Source organism: Notolepis coatsorum, assembly GCF_963971535.1.
Source record: "Notolepis coatsorum genome assembly, chromosome: 1".
Classification (NCBI taxonomy): Eukaryota; Metazoa; Chordata; class Actinopteri; order Aulopiformes; family Paralepididae; genus Notolepis; species Notolepis coatsorum.
In genome coordinates, this window is record NC_140165.1 from 124,527,542 (window position 1) to 124,550,182 (window position 22,641).

The following is a 22,641-nucleotide window of genomic DNA, read 5'->3' on the forward strand; positions in this document are numbered from 1 at the left end:
ACCGTGACTAATTCATAGTAGAGATTTATCAGAATGAAAGATTTAAAGTCTTTGATGCCGCCTGTAAATATCAGGCTACAAATTTTATTTTCTTCTTTTTCTTTCTGGCTTCATTAATGTTACATGCTGTTGTGTTTACATTCTGAATGCCATAGCGTAAATGCGTCACTTCCGGTAGCGCCTATATGCGTACGTCACGTTAATACCGTGACTAATTCATAGTAGAGATTTATCAGAATGAAAGATTTAAAGTCTTTGATGCCGCCTGTAAATTTCAGGCTACAAACTTTCTTTTCTTTTTCTTTCTCTAAGAATACAGACAGAGCTTTGAGTTTATAGTGAATTCCCATAGACATGCCAGGTACTGCTGGGACATGCTGGGATTTAGTTTTGTGTTATGTATTTATGTTATGTTGTGTGTGTGTACTTGAATGTATGTCGCTCTCCTGCTCCCTGCTCATTATCCATTGTTCCTCCTTGCACATGATTATATATCCCGTTGTTTTTGTTTCTTTTTCTTTTAATACAACTCTGGTATGATGAATACTTCTAAAGGTTTAAATGTTATTCACCTGAATATAAGGAGTCTGTACCCCAAAATCGATCTACTTAGAGCTTGGCTTGTCTACAATAATCCCAGTGTAATTACTGTATCTGAGACATGGTTGCATAGTGCAATCTCTGACAATGAAGTTGAACTTGACAACTATGTTCTGTACAGAGCTGATAGGGGTACTAGAGGTGGAGGAGTGGCTACATATGTCAAATCAAATCTGACATCTGAGCTCCTCAGGCCAAGGGTAAACCCTATAAACTTTGAGTGTCTTTTTATAAAAATTTCCTTTCATGAAAATAAGCAGTTGACCATAGGACATATTTATAGACCTCCTGATTCTCCCTCTGAATCTACAAATGATATATTATCCACCATTAACTCTTTAGATCGTCCAAATGAAATTATTATCTTGGGTGACTTTAACATCAACTGGCTAGATCGATCATCTAGTAATGCTCGAAACCTATTTGGCAGTGTCAATTTAACTCAACTCATTAGTGAGCCTACTAGAGTTGATACTAGATCCAAGTCCCTGCTAGATTGGATTCTCGTCTCACACCCGGACAGAATTTCAAACTCTGGTGTGTTACCTGATAGTTTCAGCGACCATTCTATCATCTTCTGCATTTGGAAGATAAAGTTACCACGTCTACCACCAAAATGTATCAGGATAAGACAATGTAGGAATTTGAATATTGAGCACTTTATTCAAGATATAACATCTATAAATTGGGACAGGTTTAAATTGATTCCATTTGTTGAAGATGCATGGAATTTCTTCTACACTGAGCTTACTAATGTTATTGACCATCATGCTCCCTGGAAGATGCTCAAAGTAAAGGGTAGACACTTGCCCTGGATTAATAGTGAACTTATAAATCTGTATAAACAAAGAGATAAGGCTTGGGAAAAGCATCGTCTGACAAAGGATTCTGCTTTGTATTCATTGCATATAAACAAATACGGAACTTATGTACAACTAAAACAAGAAATGCTAAATCCAACTATTTCAAAGATTGTTTAAGCAATGAATTTAGCAATCCAAAACAGTTTTGGAAGAGAATCAACAGCATTACTAAGAAGTCATCTATAAATCCCACTCATATTAGAATTAATAATGAAGTTGTCAATGATCCCTCCTCAATTGCACTTGCCTTTAATCAGCACTTTAATTCTGTCTGCAGACTCAAATTTAATGACTCCTCATATTCCGATGTGCCTCTTAATAACACCAGATGCAACAGCTCTTTTTCCTTTAGAAGTATCCGTCCGCTTGATGTACAGAAGGTCATTGATGAATTAAGATTGGGTACTAGCTGTGGTTCAGATGGGATGGAGATCAAATTCATCAAACTTGCATCTCATGTATTATCATATCCTTTGTCTGATTTATTTAATTTATCTTTAACAACTAATGAAACTCCATTAAGCTGGAAATGTGCAAAAGTCATTCCATTGCATAAAGGTGGTGATCCTTCTGATCTCAATAATTATAGACCAATTTCAATTATTAACACACCGGAGAGCAGATTCCACGCTCTTGTTCATTCTCTCAGTCTGCCCGTTAGTCTGTGGATGGTAACCAGACGAAAGACTAACAGTGGCCCCCAATCCCTTACAAAAGGCCCGCCATACCTGGGAAGTGAACTGGGGCCCCCGGTCCGAGACGACGTCCTGGGGAAAACCATGGAGGCGGAACACGTGGCTCGTCAGGAGGTCCGCTGTCTCGGAAGCTGATGGAAGCTTGGAAGGGCCACGAGGTGAACCCCCTTGCTGAAACGATCCACCACTATCAGAAGGACTGTGTTTCCCTGGGAGGGTGGAAGGCCAGTGACGAAGTCCAACGCCACATGGGACCAAGGGCGGCTCGGAATGGGAAGTGGCTGTAGTAGACCGGAGGGTGCCTGGTGAGAGGCCTTGCTGCGGGCGCAGACCGTGCAGGCCAGTACGAACTCCCTGACGTCGTTCCTCATGGTGGGCCACCAGAACCGACGAGCCAGGAAGGAGAAAGTGCGTGGATGCCGGGGTGGCAGGCAAACCGGCTGGTATGGCCCCATTGGAGAACCCGGGACCGGACTGAGTCGGGGACGAAGAGGCGACGATAAGGTACGTTGCTTGGATGCCCCAAGTGACCACTCCAACCACCCTGACCTCAGGGAGGATGGGAGTCGGATCCTCAGTGGTTGGATCCCCCTTGGAGTGTAACCGGGACAGAGAGTCGGCCTTCGTGTTGCGGGACCCAGGGCGAAAGGTCAAAGAGAAGTCGAACCGACTGAGGAAGCTGGCCCACCTTGCTTGCCGGCCGTTGAGGCGCTTGGATGCGCGGATGTACGTCAAGTTCTTATGGTCTGTCCAAATGGTGAACGGTTCCTCGGCCCCCTCCAGCCAATGACGCCACTCCTCCAAGGCAGCCACCACTGCCAGCAGCTCCCGATTTCCAATGTCATAGTTCCTCTCAGCAGGAAGGAAACAACGAGAGTAGAAGGCGCATGGATGGACCTTCTGGTCCGTCGCCGACCGCTGAGACAGGATAGCCCCTAGTCCAGTATCCGAGGCGTCCACGTCCACAAGGAACTGCTTCTTGGGGTCTGGGTGGAGCAAGACCGGGGCGGTGGTGAATCTGTTCTTGAGGGAACGGAACGCAGCGCAGGCCACTGGAGAACAGTCAAACTGCAGGGAGGGAGAGGTCAGCTTGGTAAGTGGTTCCGCCACTTGGCTGTAGTTCCAGATGAACCTCCGGTAAAAGTTTGCAAAACCGAGGAATCAAATCAAATCAAATTTATTTATAGGGCCCGACAACACACGTTAATGTCCCCATGGGCCGTACAGGTCTTCTTTAAACAAGTCAAGAAGACAACATAACAATAAGTCAAGAACAGAACAAGAACACCATAGGGTCCAAACATTTTTTAGATGAATGCAAATAAATGAAAGAATGCAAGCACTCCCAGACATACCCCACGCGAAGGTAAGGAAAAACTCACTAAAACCTAACAATAGGGAAAAAAAAGCTCCACAGGCAATGTGGAGGAGAGAAACCTTAGAAGGGCCGTTCAAGGGGGGATCTCCCTTCTTAGATGTCGGTGATAGTAGTGTTGCAGACGGACAGTTGGTAAGCATGCACTCATGTGTGTGGTGAGACACAGATGAGTGCATGCAATAGCAACTGTACATTTTGAAAAATTAAAGATAGAGCTAATAGCGATAGCAACTGAACATTTTGAAAGATTAAAGATAGAGTTGATAGCGGATCTATTTGAGGCACAGGGGCGGCGCAAGAGGAAGCTTTGTAGCTCCCTCCGAGAAGAGGGCTCCGGCCACTCTACCACAGCCTGGATCTTGCGGGGGTCGGCTCGGGTCTGGCCACTCTCCATGATGAAGCCAAGGTAATCAACGTAATTGGAGTGGAAGCGGCACTTCTCTGCCTTAACGAAGAGCCGGTTGTGGAGAAGGCGCTCAAGTACTCGGCGGACATGATGGACATGTTCCTCGAGAGTCTTGGAGAAGATGAGGATGTCGTCAAGGTAGACCACCACAAACTCCTCGAGCATGTCACGGAGGATGCCGTTCATGAGCGCCTGGAATACCGCCGGAGCGTTGGTGAGGCCGAACGGCATTACCAGATACTCATAATGACCCCTGGGAGTCTTGAAGGCAGTCTTCCACTCGTTGCCCTCTCGGATACGGACCAGATGGTAGGCACTCTGGAGGTCCAGTTTAGTGAAGACGGTAGCCTGGGTGAGGGGCTCGAAGGTGGAGTTCATGAGAAGAAGAGGATACTTGTTCTTAATGGTGATCTCGTTGAGTTGGCGATAGTCAATGCAGGGCCGAAGGTCTCCATCCTTCTTCCCAACAAAAAAGAAACCGGCCGCCACTGGGGAGGACGAGGGCCGAATGAGGCCTGCTGTCAAGGACTCAGAGATGTACTCCTCCATCGCTGCCTTCTCAGGGACGGTCAGACTGTAAAGGCGGCTGCCGGGAAGGGGAGCCCCAGAGCGGAGGTCGATTGCACAGTCGTAAGGCCGATGAGGAGGAAGGGCCTGAGCCCGGGACTTGCTGAAAACCTCCCCCAGGTCGTGGTAATCAGGGGGGATAGTTGAGAGGTCTGGGGGCGGCACACTAGGGGAACTCCGGGGGCGACGGAGGCAGCCTGAAGACACTGGGCATGACAGGAGGAACTCCACCCCATGATGGTGCCGGAGGACCAGGCGATGTGGGGCTCATGCAGCGCGAGCCAGGGATGACCCAGAACTACTGGGACTGAAGGGGACCTGGTAATAAATAACTGGAGTCTCTCAACGTGATTACCAGCAATGGTGAGGAGGACAGGACAGGTGCGTTGAGTGATGTCGGCCAGGTGGTGCTGATCCAACGCGAAGACCTCCAAGGGCCGCTCGAGGTTCTCAAGTTGAATGTTGGCCTGGGTGGCAAACTCAAAATCCAGGAAGCTCTCATCAGCCCCCGAGTCAACGAGTGCACCCACCGTCGCCTCCTGGTCCGCCCAGGCCAGGGTAACGCTCGTCAGATGGTTAGGTGGTGCATGGGTGTGGGAACAGGAAAAACGGCTCACCAGGATCTCCCAGGGTCCCAGCAAGCCTAGTCTTTTGGCCGGGTAGGACAATTGTAGATAAGGTGTCCATCAAGGCCGCAGTAGAGGCAAAGACCGGACCTGAGCCGGGACTCCCGTTTGGCCGGGCTAAGGTGTGTGCGTCCCAGCTGCATGGGTTCCTCCCTGGTCACAGGCCGGGAGGTGAAGGGACCACCAGTCGCGGATGAGGCAGGACGAGCAGCAGTCCAGTCACGAGTGCGGGAGGTCTGGGGAACGGCTGGGGGTCCCAGTCTGGCTCGCTCGCGCCTTCTCTCCCGGAGGCGTTCGTCGATGCGGATGGCGAGGCTGATTAGGGCCTCGAGCTAATCGGGCTCCTCCCGGGTGGCGAGCTGGTCTCTCACAGCGTCGTTGATCCCCTTCAGAAAAGTGAGATGAAGCACCCGGTCATTTCAACCACTCTCGGTTGCGGCCAGTCTGAACTCAAGCGCGTAGTCGGTGACACTGCCACTGCCCTGCTGGAAGGTGCCCAACCGGGCTCCAGGATCCTGGCCACGAGCTGGGTGGTGGAAAACCCTTCGGAGCTCTGCCACAAAATCTGTGTATGAAAAACAGAAGTCAGCCCTCATGGACCAGGAAGCAGTAACCCACTGTGCTGCTCGGCCTGTGAGCAGGTTAGTCATGTAAGATACCTGGGCTCCCTCTGTGGTAAATCTGCTGGGTTGATGAATAGAAATGAACTCACATTGCATGATGAACGTGGCACAGTCCTCGAAGTTACCGTCGAACAGTCGTGGGCTGGAGAGATGGGGCTCTCGAGGAGCGGGGTCGGGAGGTGCAGGGTTAGTCGCGGCGGCGGGTGGTGGTCGGACTGGGACTCCTGCCACTTGTGGGGTTAAAAGCAGGGTGTTAAATGCTGCACAGAGAGTCTGCAGCTGGTGAAGAATATCCGCCTGTTGATTACCCTGCGCAGTCTGCTGGGTGGTTAGAGTGTCTAGAGAAATCCGGATAGGCTGGACCTGGGCCCGGAGGTCCTGCACAGCAGCCGCAGCCGCCTCTAGCTGTTGGGTGTGGTCATTGGTCAGCTGGATCTGACCTGCCAAGGCTGCTCTAACACCGTCTGTGTCGGCTGGAGTCGACATGGTCGGGTCGTAATGTTATGGTTTGTAAACAACCCCAACAGCACGACACAGACAGGTAGTTCAGAGTTAGCCAAAAACGATGGGCTTATTTATTTCACAAACAGAAATGAGCAAAAATAACGTAAATGCATTCGGGGGGGAATGTCCTTTAGCAGAGTAGGGCTCTGCGGCTCTGCGGCTCTGTGGCTCTGCCCAGAGCAGAGTTGGCTCTGTGGCTCTCCGGCTCTGCAGCTTATTGATAATCCACTCGTGGAGAAAAAGAAAACGGAGAATGTCATTAATAGAAACGTAGGGATTACGAGGCAGTCCAGTAACAAGGCAGAGTCCAGTACCCAAAACAAAGCGACAATTCTTCAGTGTTAAGGAACACACAAAAAACAGATGAAGGTATTGAGTCCAGGAATAAAAATGATATCAGAGCATCAAAAAATATACTTCCAAAAACTCACCAAGGGCAAAGTGTAAATACGAGGCACGGGTCCACGGAGGCAGAGAGAGGTAACAGCGGCAACTTCCAAGGGCGTACTGGAGAAACACACAAGAGGAACAAGCAGTAGCTGGTGGTGACCAAAACGACCCGACACTGAATGTTCAGCAAACCGTGTATAAGAGGGCTCCCGTCGAGCTGATTGGAACTCCTCTCAGGTGCGTGATGGTAATTGGCACCTGGAAGCGCGCACTACTGGACCACCCCTCACATTTTCACCTGCACAGCGCGATCTCTCAGCGCGAGGAGTAACGCGTGGGAGGCTCATGCTGCCCCCGTTGCTTCCTGATTCTGCTGTACAGGCACACCAACCGACCTGTAGGAGTCGCTGTCCACAACGTCCGATCCCCACCCACCGGCTTTCCCACCCCCTAATACTGCCAATTATATTAGTATGAACGACCAGCCAAGCCAGAAGCAACGCCGAGAGCTGGGCTCGAACCCAGCATCTCCTGCGTGAGTGGCGAGTGCCTTGCCCACTGCGCCACTTAGCCGCCCTTAAAAACACTTCGGTTTTTAAATGTGTATTTTATGGCCACATCAGGCCAACGCATTTGTCTTCCTTAGAGCATCCTATTTTCATATCATATTTCTGTCAAATTGTGGAACTTTGTAAGTGGTTGGTATTCCTGTTTGTTCATTGTACCACACACACAGCGTCTGTTATTACCAGTGAGAAAGTACAAGGTGAAACTTCACAAACATAATAATTAACCCTTTCACTGCCACACGACAGAAGGTTAACCCTTTCAGTTGTGTGATAGTAAAGGGCTAACCTTCTGTATTGTCACAGTGAAAGGGTTAACCGGCTGTCGTGTGGCAGTGAAAGGGTTAATAACCAAAACAAATGCCTGCTTCACCTTTAACGATCACCGTGGTGCCGTTGCCGAAGTAGAGCTGTTGTCCGCTGGCCACGGCGCAGTAGTAAACCCCGGAGTCCTCGGCCGCGGCACGGTGGATGGTGACGGGGCAGCTCCTCTGCAGCACCTCATGGCGCACCGAGCGCGGCTCGATGCGGGTGTTCCCGGGCGCTCTCATGCTTCCGCTGCGGACGTCCAGCTTGAGCCAGGTCACAGTGTAGCAGTAGGACGACAAGCCTTCCAGGAGACAACTCATAGTGACGTTGCTGCCCGTCGACACCTCCACCACCTCTGGGCGCTGACCGACCAGCTCCGCCCCGGAGCCCCACACCACTGGAAACACAGCCACAGGAAACTATTCTACAATGTACAACACCTGCCCAATTCAAAATAAAAGTGCATATATTGTGGCAGATCCAACCCCCCCTCTCATGGATATGTGAAGGATGGGAGATACATTTGCCACGGAAGGAGTAGAGTCAATTCTGATTGGTACTGATAGAACACACCTGTGCATCATTAGTCCACCCACATCTCACGTGCACACGCCCAGACCCACACACTACAAAGCCACTAGGTTAGTTAGGAGTAAGTTGAGCGGAGGTGAAGTTGTAGTTGTTGTTTATTGAGAGAGAGAGATTGTGTTATTCGGAGTTGTGAAGGTGAGATGTAGTGAGAGGAGAGGTGAAGGTGAGAGGTAGTGAGAGGAGAGGTGAAGGTGAGAGGTAGTGAGAGGAGAGGTGAAGGTGAGAGGTAGTGAGAGGAAAGGTGAAGGTGAGAGGTAGTGAGAGGAGAGGTGAAGGTGAGAGGTAGTGAGAGGAGAGGTGAAGGGGAGAGGTAGTGAGAGGAGAGGTGAAGGTGAGAGGTAGTGAGAGGAGAGGTGAAGGTGAGAGGTAGTAAGAGGAGAGGTGAAGGTGAGAGGTCGTGAGAGGAGAGGTGAAGGTGAGAGGTAGTGAGAGGAGAGGTGAAGGTGAGAGGTAGTGAGAGGAGAGGTGAAGGTGAGAGGTAGTGAGAGGAGAGGTGAAGGTGAGAGGTAGTGAGAGGAGAGGTGAAGGTGAGAGGTAGTGAGAGGAGAGGTGAAGGTGAGAGGTAGTGAGAGGAGAGGTGAAGGTGAGAGGTAGTGAGAGGAGAGGTGAAGGTGAGAGGCAGTGAGAGGAGAGGTGATGGCGAGAAGGTGTTCATTGTGTACTGGACCCTGGACTGGCTGAGAAACCCCCTTGTGTACTGACCCTGGACCGGACGACTACCCTGAGTATTGAACAATCCCTTTTTCTGTACGAGAGCCTGTTTTGTGTTTTTGACCTCGGACTGAATCACGACCATTCTTTTGCTTTTTCCTTCTGGATTTTGCCTTGAATTCAATAAATACTTGTATTGATTGATATTGCTCGTGTGGACATTCAAATTTGTCTGTATTTGAACCGCGGCGAGTCTGAACACCACCAGGCTCGTCACAATATTTCCACATTGAAAGAATATGTCTAGTATAGCATGTGTTGAAAGTATAATTCTACCCATATGTACTTTTCTGAGAGTATAAAGGTACATTATATGTGCTCTCTCATGTTCTAATTCAAAGCACATACTATGATAATCATTAATATGCTGTAAGTGTGTAATCTACGTTTTAATTCAAGTGTACACTTCAATCTTTTTAGATGTTTACACAACTTTTCTATACTTTCTGAATACATACAAACTATACTTAAATATACCTGTTTTGGGTGAGCCACCGTGGCTGTCATCCTCTCAGCCCTACTCTCTCAGGGAGGAGACACATCCTCTCAGCCGCAATATTTTACTTTATTTATTTATTTATTTATTTATTTATTTATTTATTTATTTATTTATTTATTTATTTATTTATTTATTTATTTATTTATTTATTTATTTATTTATTTATTTATTTATTTATTTATTTATTTATTTATTTATTTATTTATTTATTTATTTATTTATTTATTTATTTATTTATTTATTTATTTATTTATTTATTTATTTATTTATTTATTTATTTATTTATTTATTTATTTATTTATTTATTTATTTATTTATTTATTTATTTATTTATTTATTTATTTATTTATTTATTTATTTATTTATTTATTTATTTATTTATTTATTTATTTATTTATTTATTTATTTATTTATTTATTTATTTATTTATTTATTTGTTTGTTTGTTTGTTTGTTTATTTATTTATTTATTTATTTATTTATTTATTTATTTATTTATTTATTTATTTATTTATTTATTTATTTATTTATTTATTTATTTATTTATTTATTTATTTATTTATTTATTTATTTATTTATTTATTTATTTATTTATTTATTTATTTATTTATTTATTTATTTATTTATTTATTTATTTATTTATTTATTTATTTATTTATTTATTTATTTATTTATTTATTTATTTATTTATTTATTTATTTATTTATTTATTTATTTATTTATTTATTTATTTATTTATTTATTTATTTATTTATTTATTTATTTATTTATTTCACACCATTTCAGCAAAACAGTAACAAAACATTGACCATGACAGAAAGTGTATAAAGGTGCTGAGTAGAGGCAAGAGACCCAGATGGACCTATATGGGGCCTCGACTCATTGAAGGAAATCGATGATTTGCATTTGGTGTATAACCGATATAGAGATGAGTTTTAAGAGGATAATACCATTATCGTCATTTTCAGCATGTATGTCTGTCTCCAGCCAAACTGGGCAGAGGGCCGTTATCAGCTGGGTGAAAACAGAGCAGGGAGGGAGTGTGTTCATAGGCAGTCTCCGCAGCGAGATAAGGTTTGGGAGAGACACCACTAGACACTTAATGTGTATAATGTAAATATCTGTAGATGACAGCATCTAACGGTGCTAGGTCAGAAAGGTAGATGTGCATGGTGGTGGTGGAGGCGGTTTAGAGGCAGGCAGCAGTCAGTGTTGTAGCAGCGAGCAGGGTGTCTGCATTCCATCAGCATATAACAACTGATAAGAACAGCAGCAGGAGGTTTGGTCAGAACGATGGGGAGAGTTTGACATCATTAGAAACGGCAGTTTAATGTGTGTTAAAGGTTGAAAGCAGTTGCCATGACAGCGAGTCACATGACAACCAGAAGAGGGGCGGGGCCTGTCATTAATGATGATGATGATTATTATAATGTGAGTGTTCTTCCGCGTATGAGTTAGATCTAGACACGAAGCTGGCGCAAGCGGACATGGATCAGAGACTTTTCATCCCTTCCTCACCCTCGCCGGTGGGGGAGGGGAGATGACACATCATCATTAGCTTCGGCTAACGGGAGAAGGGTTTTGGCTAACGACAAGGCCTTAGCCACCATTGGACTGAACAGCAGAAGAGACAATAGAATACTAGATTTAGTTCCCAAAGACTTTCTCAAGGACAATACGAAATGCGTAACATCTGAGGCTTTTGTTTATGTAATAAACAACGTTTTTCAAGAAAGGTACTACGCTGACGGTGTGAATTATTATGTTTACGGATTGCATTAAAGGGGAATGACAAAGATTGTACAGCCAGTATGAGAAGACGTTGGAGAGATAAAACACAACGCAGAGTCAACGGATAAAGAGGTGATGAGTGGCAGATTGTGACTACACAAGCCAACAGATGAAGAGGTGATACTGGCTGATTGATCGAAATCTAACAGTCATTGGATAAAAAATAAATAAACACAAAAACAAAAGTAAAGTGAAATAAGTTCATAATTTTTTTTTCATAATATTAAGATAATAATAATGATAACAATAATAATCAAAGTAATAATAATAACAAAAACAACAACATTAATAATTAGTCTAAACAAATTAACATGAAACTGTAAAACAAAGTGACAATAATGGTTTTATGAGATTGAAACTATTCATTTAATAATGTATATTTAAGCTTGGATTTGAGTGAGGAAATAGATGAGCACATTTTTATTATGAATTCCAAATAGTAGGACCTCTAAATCTTATACTGAACTGACCTAATGTTGTGCGGAAGAAATGACGATGAATATTGTTTGATTGCCTTGTTGGATATGAATGAATACTGGAGTTTGATATGAAAGAATTATGGAAAACAATAGGAAATAAATCTAAGTTAAAAGTGCAGTTAAATATAAAAATACATATCTGGTATACATTAATATCAAAGATTGATAGTATTTTAAGTTGCTTAAAAAGAGGAGCAGATGGTTCATGATGTTTAGAAGTAGTGGCAAGTCCTACTAGCCGTCCTATGATGATTTATAGAAATACTGCCTTTTCCACTATTTTACCCCTAGACACCGTTTATCATTCTGCTCTTAGATTCATAACGAAAGGTTATCCTATAACCTAGTTATATGAATACTGGCTGAGCGTCTCGCTCTTCGCCATAATGAGATATCTCTTATCTCCTAGCACCTACTGTGCTCACGAACAAACAATTGCACTCACATGCACGTGACCAGGCCACGCCCCCGCATCCTACTATATGACACCGGACATGGTCACACTCTACCTTCCTCAGAAAAAGTTTCCAACACTGAAAACCCAACCAAGGGACCCCAGGGCGCTAAGAGCGAGACGCTCAGCCAGTATTCATATAACTAGGTTATAGGATAACTTTTCGTTATATTATCATACTGGCCAATCGCGTCTCGCTCTTCGCCATAATGAGATATGGGGCAGAGCAGACGCGTGGCCCGACAAGTGTACCCCCTGAGGGCCTGCAAGCCCTACTATCAGGTGGGACGGGAGTCCCGTCCACCCGCCCATCCTAGCGAAGGGGGGGGAGCAGTCAACTCCACCAAAGTGCGGAAAAAAAGGGAACTAGAAACCCCTAAAAGCACACAGTACAGGCGGGACCACGTGTGACACATCACCCCATGGCACACACTCACACACCCCTGCTAACCCACCGACAGGCGGGATGCAGGGGAGGTCCGGGATGCAGTGGAGTGCGCCCTGACACCTCCAGGGGGGACCTGTCCAGCCAACATGTAGCAAAGGGCAATGCCCTCGCACAACCACGACGATGGCTTGCTTCGCTAACAGAGATTGGATCTCGTCGGCCAGAGCTGTCACTGCTGCTGACCCTGACAACAAGGTCTGCACCAAACCTGAAAACAGAGGGTGGGGTAGCGCAAACTGCAACACAAGCCCCCGCCTCAGCATTCTCTCCATCCATATGGCACTGCTGTAGCCATATGTGATGATAATCCCAAAGCGCACCCGCCGCCACTTGTCGCTGGTCCGTCAGGAACCGTAGATAGGCAGCCCGGTCCCACCCGCTGTGCGTTGCCAACCCTGGACCCGCCAACCACGCGAACAGGGAGTCGGGACATCGGACACTGACACTACTAACGAGGCAATCGCACCCAAGGGGGGACCCCGACAGAAGGCCCGGTTTGATACGAGGGAAGCTGACGTCACACTGGGTGACAAAAGCTCCCCCACTGAACACCTCCCCGGCATGGATCGCTGAGGAACTGTTCTACAGCTGGACATGCGAGGTGCAAGGACCCCACACTGCCCGATAGGGTGGGTTCCTACACACCGTAGCCCTGCAGTGATATTACTACAACCCAAATCACACGCGCCTGTCTGACCACTGCCGGTCATCCGGCCGTGGGAGGCACCAACGTGATACCCGGCCTGGCGTAGGCGGGGTTGGGGGAACCCGCGCTGTGCCCCAAGAGGCCTCGAGCTCCCCCGCTGACAACCTTTGTTGTTGACAGACATAACACCAGGCTCACCAAACACAGACGCAGAACGTGTGGCGTGGGAGCCGCTTGACAGCACAACATTCTCACGGACAGACCCAGGCCTAGCCATCAACTGGGTGTCAGCCCCTGTCCCCATGAGAAGCGAAACGTGGGGCCGCTTGCGCTTCATTGAAGGCACGCGGCCCGCAACCAAAGGAAACAAATCAGAGCCCTTATCCCGCTGGTGTTGGGGGGGGGAGTGACCAGAGAGCGAGCTAGACACAGCTAGACGGCAACGTTTTTTTAGGGCATGCTCATCTAATGTAGCCGATCCCTCTGCCGCCAAGGCTGTCAGCCTTGCAATCACCTGTTTTCAGGGTACCTCAGGTGGGGGAAACATGGCCGCTGGTTGAGGGCCTCGCCACAGTCGTTGACGAGGCCGCGCTCTCACCTCTGGCTGCGTGGTGCGAGGCGGTGTGGGGCCCAGGTCAAATACCGCCCACGTTTCCGCGGAAAGACCAAATAGTCCCTCTGCGGAAAGGGGAGACTGCTCCAACCAGAGATGCCTGTGAATAAGAGTTGATAGCATCCTGATCCTCCCTGCGGTTATAGCGACTGAGTTAAAAGTTCTATAACCCCAAAAACACGTGCAATGTTTTCGGCGTTGGCTGGCCCTACAGCCACACTACCCGACACCAATGTGGACAGAAAAACAGTCAACTGAGCAATGACACTGGTCGCTGCTAAATTCCATCCTGTGGCGGTATAAACTTCATCAGCCCATACCGCCACCTGCCGGGCCGACTCGCCCTCAGGCGTCGGCTTCCGGGTGGGACACCGTTCACCATGCCAGGGCAAAGGATCGATGCTACCTGGCTCTCAAGCCAGGGCACACCTGCCTTGTGCCCTGTTGTCAGCCCATTCACCCATAAAAGGGCTAAATAAGCCTCAGCAAAACCCCCCACATTAGATACCGATTGACTTTCAGCAATGAACCGGTTAAGAGGAGGGAAGAGATGTGACAGCCCACGGCGGGGAACAAAGGAACAGTGACCCAGCATCGTAGCATTAGCCGTGCGCTCCAGGATAGCCAGGAAAACATCCAACTCAGTCATGACGACCATGTTTACCCAGATATCCTGCCCCTTGCGCCAATACACAAGAGCGAGACGCGATGACAGTATGATAATATAACCAGGGTGCGAACCATGGGGGAGCTGGGGCAGCCATGGCTCCCCTATAAGAGACATCAGCTCCCCTGAAAACATGATTTGTGAATTTTTGGGGGTCTCTAAAATACTGACAATAAATGCTATTTTTGCCATGCATTTCTAATTTTTCTGTAATTTTTCTGTATCGTCATCATCGTGTATAATAATAAAATTTGGCTATTTTGATGTATGATTAATGATTTGCGCACTTATTCACCGTAATAGACAATAGCATAAATCTATGGGGTTGCGGCACTGCAGATATACCCTACTCGTAATAGATGGCAACATGCATGCTATTCTTGCGTTTACCATTCGGAGCGTGGCGGCGCTGCAGCCTGCAGGCACAAGTCAAACTTCACCGCCGTTTTAAAAGAAAAAAAATACAGGTATTCAGGATAATGTCGAAAGTTAAATGAAATATCAAAGAAGTAAGCCTTCTAACCAATTTTGGTTTTACAAAGAAGGCGAAGCAGCCTGCTGCGGGGACTACTTCTGTGACATGCAGATTTTGAGAATTGGGCAGATCTTCACCATCAGGTGGGTGGCGAGTAATGTTAATACTGTAAAAGCAGTCTGGAATAACTACCCTGCTTTAGCGCGCCACTTTAAGTGAGGACGTATCTCGCAGGCGGCTGATCCCAGGCCTTTGTGGTCGCTTCTGTGTTAAGGTAAGACCTACTTTTCCTAATTACAGTAACTTCATCAGCCCACCAGCCCTTGAGTTGATGTAGCCTCCCCAGCATGCCACAGCATAGAAGAGGATGCTGGCCACAACAGACTGGTAAAAAGACTGCAGCAGTCTGTTGCACACATTGAAGGACCTGAGTCTCCTCAGGAAGAACAGCCTGCTCTGTCCCTTCCTGTAGAGGGCCTCTGTGTTGTCCGACCAGTCCAGTTTATTGTTCAGGTGTACCCCAAGGAACTTGTATGAGTCCACCATCTCCACATCCACCCCTCGGATGGAGATGGGAATCGGGGGGGGCCTCTTCTTGCCCCTCCGGAAGTCCACCACCAGCTCCTTGGTCTTACTGGTGTTGAGTTGGAGGTGGTTGCTGTCGCTCCACCCCACGAAGCTCTCCACCAGGGCTCTGTACTCCTCCTCATCATCGTCGGTGATGTAGCTTACGATGGAGGAGTCGTCTGAGAACTTCTGCAGGTGGCACTTGTCACTGGTCTCCATGCAAATCGGGTTATTGTTACAGATGTGAAAATGATCTGGTTTGTTGTGTTGAGACACATTGTGTGTTCATGTACCGTGTACTCACAACTAAGGGGGTTAAACTAACCTATAAAGCTATGCTTAGTGACATATGAGTAAAGAATGATTCTTTTCTCAGCCTGTAAGTGTGGCACATATTAACAGGTTTACCTGTTTAACTGGCCGTATTAAGGGTAAAGTAGGAGGGTTGTGTTTCCCCCCGGTTCCCTGGGGACTTCTTCATCCTCCTCTCAGACATGTTGTTACACTATATTGTGTCACTGTGTGGTAGGGATACGATGTAACCCTTAGCTTAGTTGTTGGGGTTGTGCTAACCGCTTGAGAAACTATATTTTCCTAAAAGAAAAGATTGTTTGGTCACTTGTCGTGTGTGCTTAGCAAGGCCTGTGGCCAACACTAATCGAGAATTGTGTATTCTCTCATTATGAAAAACGGCGTTCCTCTGTAGAGTGTTTTTGCCATTTTTTGTAGGTGATAATGGGTTGTGTGTGTCGTGTGACCTACAACTGGGTTGGGCTGGCCACAGAAGCACATGTGTAAGTCTGCTACCGGGGCTCTTGAGAGGGCCCTCTCTATTCTGTGTTTTTTCCTTAGTAAAAATCAGATAGCAGGTTAGCACATGCGCTGTGTGAAGCTGTTAGACGCTTCATGGAGCTGACTATGACTGCGTCATACTCTTTTTGTCATTACATCGTATCATGGGTGTGGGGTTGTAAAGGGGTGAACTGGTAACCTTTCCTCCCCCTTTTTTCTGTTGGTCAGGGGTAAACCCACCTGTCCTTCAAGGTTCCTGTCACGTTGCTGTTCGGCACGTTACAGGGTGAGGGGGGGGGTTTCCTGGTCCCACGCCCTGGAATATTGGGCGTGTGCACCGCAGAAATTCCCCCGCCATAGAGTACGTCACTGTGCGCGTCTCTGTTGGTAAGGCTTCCGTGTGCTGTTCAGGTCCATATGATGGATCTGTTTCAGGGGGTGGTCAGGGCTCCTCCTCATGAAGCTCCTATTCGGGCCTTCTGTGAGTTGGGACTCTCCTTCCATGTGAGGGAGCCTCCTCAGAGTACAGAGCCTCCTCCTCAGATTGGTAAGGTGAGTGGAACCTCAAGAAGGAGTCTTACTCTATTGTGTGTGTATTAGATTCAATTCGATTATTGAGTGTGTATGGGTTCAGTGCCTCCTCCCCGGAGAGCCCTAAAACCAAACTTTTACATGGCTCAAGGTGCAATATATTCTTTTCAATCTGTACAGCTCGCGTGGGAAGTCTCTCTGGGGATTTCCGTCTCCTCTCTATGGGGGGGGGGGGGGGGGGGTGGTGGAATGTAAAAATGTAAAAATGTTTACCCCCGGCTGTGTAGACTGGGATACATGCTGTTGATGCTTCCTTCTTTTCTATTAAAAAGAGTTGGAGTTAGGAAGCATCACACCCCTCTTGTCGTTCCCCTGGGCGCCTTGGGGATTCAATGACAGGTCTAAATAGCCTGTTCATTGATGTGGTTGTGTCCCGACGCACGCATAGTGCTAGCTCGGGGTGTTCTGTTGAAGATCAGGCGAATGACTGGCACGCCTTGGTTGCTTGAGGTTAAAACAGCGTTTTTATAAAGCAACTGGGATGGAGGTTTTTCCTCTTCCGACGACCTGTGTTGGTTGTCGACGGATTCTCGTTCATATCTGGGGGATGATGACGGAATGGATCTGAACATATGTAGAGGGGTCTCACGCCCTGGGGGTGGGCCACCGGGCGCGGTTCGCACCGAACGTCTGGGTGGCGCCTTCTTTTCATGTTTAAGATCAACACGCATATCTGCCCCTTCTCCTGGAGTAGGCATGTCGGCGTGGTTAGGGCACGGGACTGGTTCTGGTCACGCTGGTCCGGATCAGTTAAACCCGTTGTCCGCCGGGGATGCAGATCTGCTGTTCTGGTACCCTGAGGGACTTGGGCTTTTTTCAGGGGGAAAAATGCCAGGTCGGTCCGGGTGTCACTGGGTTAAGCGCTATGGAGACCCTGGTTGGGTACATTCTGTACTCTGCACTGTCGTAATGGCTTACGGCCATGCCAACCTGTACACGCTCGATCTCGTCGGATCTCGGCCGCTACGCAGGTTGGTCCTGGTTAGTACTTGGTTGGGAGACCGCCTGGGAATACCAAGTACGGTGTGCTTGGGGCTGGTTCTCCATTCTTTTCGCTCCTCTCTCACGCATGGCGAAGAGGGGCCTGTTGGGGTGGTCTTTGACCTCCTCTGGTGACCCTGTGCTTCCCGTATCGCCGGGCCCGGTCCGAAGTAATGTTTCGTCGACCCGTAGGCCTGGGATAGCCCTTTTTTGAAAACTGAAACACTTGTACTGCGGTATAGCCTGTGTATACCCACAGATGTTTTTTCTTGAGGGGTTATAGGAACAACCACCGCATTGGGTAACGACAAGGTGGTTGATTCCCTGGTGTGTTGGAGCAGTGTCAACTCCCGGGTTACCCGGTTGAAGGTGCCCCTGCACGTTCATGACGTCTGCCAATCATGTCAGCCTTCTCTGCCTCAACCCCTCTGGGTGGGTTTTTTTTTTAAATGGAGGCTTGGTCATGCAACAACGCCAGCATACGCCCCTTCCGCCGGGGGGGCTGTTCTCAGCTGACTCCTTTGGTGCCTGTCTCGTCCGCAGTGCTCCAGGCTCAGGTTACAGCCTGTTGCCTGGTTTTCCCCGGTGCACTGCCTGCTTCCGTTGGTTAACCTTTTTTGTGTGCTTACGGCCATGCTGACTGCCTGTTCTGCAGGGTCAGTGTGCCAGGCGGTGTGCTATTGGGGGGAAAGGGCCCGCTCTTGGAGAAGAGGGGCCTTATCCGAATACGCTGGCGATGTGGGGGGCGGTGTCACTAAGTGACCACCTGGTGGGGTCTTGATGCCTGGCGTCATTGACCTCTCCGGGCCCCCGTTTTCCAGGGGATCCAGTCCCTTCAGTGGGTCTGGGTCTTCCTTCGCGCTCCGCTGCTTAGGCCTTGCCACGGGTTTGGTTTGCCCTTGACCCGTGATTCTGGGGGCAGTAACGAGGTTGTTCCCTCCGTTCGTTCCCGGGTGGCATGCGGGTTGTGCGTGTGTGTAGTCGTGGGGTCAGGCCACGGTCTGCTCACCCTGTGCGTTGAGTTGCTTGAGTGCCTCTTCGCACGGTCGGGTCCGTCGCCCTCCCGGTAACCTCCAATAGGGGGGGTGCCCTCCATTAGGGGGGGTCGGGGGGGCTCGGTCCTCCCTGATCTGATGGTTGTGGGGGGCCTTCAGCGGGGTGTATTTGTCGGCCGATGGCTCTCGCTCGGCCTCCCTTGTGCATGAGTGACGCCGAGCGAGAGCCACTACGATATAGAACGTTAGGTTATGACTATAACCAAGTTCTATTAGTAGTGGTGACGCTCGGCGTCCGACGCCGCTGCAGCCCTTGATCTCGCCTTGTGGTGAAAGCTTGGGAAGGAGGCGAGGGGGTGGCCCCACCCCTGCTTATATGGGTAAGCTGATAGGGGTGTGGTCAGACAAATATTGGGATATAAAGGTACATTGTGGTCTTTTATTCAGTGCGTGTGCACGTGCGGGGACAGTGCATGAGTGACGCCGAGCGTCACCACTACTAATAGAACTTGGTTTAGTCATAACCTAACGTTACAGCACTCGTCATAACTGGTGATAGTTACTCATCATAAGTAAGGGATAATGTATAGCTACGAGGTCATTGTCGCAAAATAATTGACCGACACAGAGTTTAAAATACCGAGGCGCAGCGCTGAGGTGTTTTAAACGTCAGTGAAGGTCAATTATTTTGCGACAATGATCGAGTATAGCTATACATTATCCCGCTTATTACATGGCTAACTTACTAACAATATACCTAATTCATTGTACACCACAAGACGAGATCAAATGCAAACGCAGTTGTTCTGTGGCTCTGTCAGCCCAAATAAAGTGATTATTATTATCGGCAGTCGGCAGGTCTGTGGTCTGATTGCACTGATGACTGAGTGCAGCTGTGCATATGCTGAGCAGCACTGATACAGTGTTGTAGTGGGCTTGATTGCGAACAGCTGCGCACAGCGGTCATTATTGCTTGGCAGAGGTACGTTATCGTGTGATAACGGACCTCTGACGCGCGCTATTGACCAATCACAAGCAAGCATTTCGGCGATTGTGAAAACGCCATGTAATAACTGGTGATAGTTACTCATCTAACTGGTGATAGTTACTCGTCATAACTGGTGATAGTTACTCATCTAACTGGTGATAGTTACTCGTCATAACTGGTGATAGTTAACTGGTGATAGTTACTCATCATAACTGGTGATAGTTACTCATCTAACTGGTGATAGTTACTCATCATAACTGGTGATAGTTACTCATCATAACTGGTGATAGTTACTCATCATAACTGGTGATAGTTACTCATCTAACTGGTGATAGTTACTCGTCATAACTGGTGATATTTACTCATCATAACTGGTGATAGTTACAGCACTCATCATCATCAACCTTTATTTATTCTCGAAATTACAATTGGGGTCAACCTCATTTTCAATGTAGTCAAGACTTTACAGACATTTCAATGCACACATTTCTACAATATAACAATAATAAATATTAATAACCATCTATATAGTACTCTCAGTCCAGAGTGCACCACAGCAATTAGTATAAAAAATGAAAAAGAAAATAAAAATAAAAATTAACATGGGCATGGGCATAAAATCAGCACACAAATTGACTAAATAGTTACAGCACTCATCATTGCATCCTGTATGATAATGTGGGTTGGTCTTGTCTATCAGAAAGACTAAGACATTGCTATCCGTTTATCTTTAAGGCCATTGATGGAAAATTGCCACCATATATCACAATGATGCTTGATTGGAATTATGGTCCTTAAATCTGACGCGCTCAGACGATTATGCTTATGGAACCAGGCGTTCAGTCTGAACCTGTTCTGCCTATTGTTTTGATGCAACAGCTTCCTGGAATGAAGCTTCAATTCACACAAAAACATCAATACCCCGCTATCCTCTGGACACTTTAAAAACATGATCACAAGCCTCCCTACCTCAGTATGTAACAGTTTTTCATTTAATTTGATCTTTGTTTTCCTCTCTTTGTATTCTGTTTTATTATAGTCTTGCAGGGAACCCAGGAAGAAGGAACAAAACAGTCAATGACTAATCAATTTGATTTGATTTGATTTGACATTTTTTTAAATACAAGGTTCCAGAAAAACATCAAGGATGCTACACAAAAAAGTCAAGACTTATTTCCATTGTGGTCCTTGGTCTCAGACAGACAAGCAAATACAAAACATGACCACAAATAACAATATGACAAACTACATAGACATGAACATTTTAAATGCAGTACAAACGTAGCCACAGACAACAATGTATCAGACAACATTTTCATGAATTTTAAAATCGAGTTTTTAACATTGTCGAGAAGCCATGATTTGACATTTTTCTTAAAATTGTGTCGGCTACTAATGCATTTGAGCTGTGAAGGTGGCCAATTCCAATTTGTGGCTCCCCAGAATTTAAAAGAACATTTGCCCATATTTGTTTTGAACCTTGGAATACACAGGTCAGCAATGCTGCCACATTTACGTTGAAAGCCTCCATTTAACAAAACCAGTAAGAGTGGAATCCCAGTTCCTACCTGTGAGAAGGCAGCAGCAGCGCAGCAGCAGTGGACGCATGTTCAACACAGGGATGTGACGACAGACTCACAAACAAACTACCTTGATGTCCTCAACAGGACGGAAGACTGGCAGGGCGTCGCCATGTTACACACACACACACACACACACACACACACACACACACACACACACACACACACACACACACACACACACACACACACACACACACACACACACACACACACACACACACACACACACACACACACACACACACACACACACACACACACACACACACACTCAAAATACTTCCCAAAGGTCAGTGAATACCACGATCACAACACCAGAGGGAGCTCCACAAATCATGTTAAACCCAGATTCGGCTCAAACAAGGGACTAAACACGTTTCGCAATTATGCCACATCAATGTGGAACGCCCTACCCACAGCTGTAAAGGAATGTGAATCACTACCCACTTTCAAAAACACTCTCAAGGAGCACCTACGGGAGACTGCAATTCGAAACTGGCCCCTGTAAATGTCCTAACCCAACCCCCTCCAATGTACAGTAAATTACCTAGTATGGTTTTGTCAATATTCCAATGTACAGTTTTGCTTGTTTGTACAGTGTCCCCAACCCCCCCCCCCCCCCCCCAATGTACAGTAAATTACCTAGTATGGTGGTCAATATTCCAATGTACAGTTTTGCTTGTACCGTTGTACAGTGTTTCCCCCCGCCCAACCCCTCCTACCCAACCCCCCCCCCCACCCAACCCCACCCAACCTCCTCCAATGTACAGTTTTTACATCAAATGTATATACTCCCTTTTCTGGACTCTTTTTGTATCACAAACAGTACTGTATTTGCAAATCTGGTATGTCATAAATGTATAGATGTAGCAGTACTGTATGTATAGATGTATCAGATTTCTATCATCAATTAGTAACGGCCTCGTATGAAACCCTCCACCTAGACTCTATTTGGAGGAGGGCATGGTCATGCTGGACCTACAAAAGGCCTTCGACACTGTCAATCACACCATTCTGATTGACAAGCTAAAAGCAATTGGTTTTGATAGTCTATCAGTGAGCTAGATGCAATCCTACCTGGAGGGGAGAGAGCAGGTGGTGGAGGTAAACGGTACCCTATCCCCCCCCCCTCACAGTAAGCTGTGGTGTTCCACAAGGAAGCATACTAGGTCCGCTACTGTTCCTAATTTATGCAAATGACATGTCGTCAGCTTGTGACTGCAACTTGTTCCTGTTTGCGG

The 22,641-nt window shown here is 47.1% G+C and overlaps 1 gene segment (V, D, J or C); it reads right to left on the reverse strand.

Moving 5' to 3' along the window:
- LOC311232267 (immunoglobulin heavy constant epsilon-like) overlaps positions 1-21,433 on the reverse strand; it is a 34,437-nt gene extending 13,004 nt beyond the window's left edge. The window contains exons 1-2 of the C gene segment in view: positions 21,383-21,433; positions 7,592-7,924 (exon numbers count right to left, since the gene is read on the reverse strand).
- Positions 21,434-22,641: the final 1,208 nt, after the last annotated feature.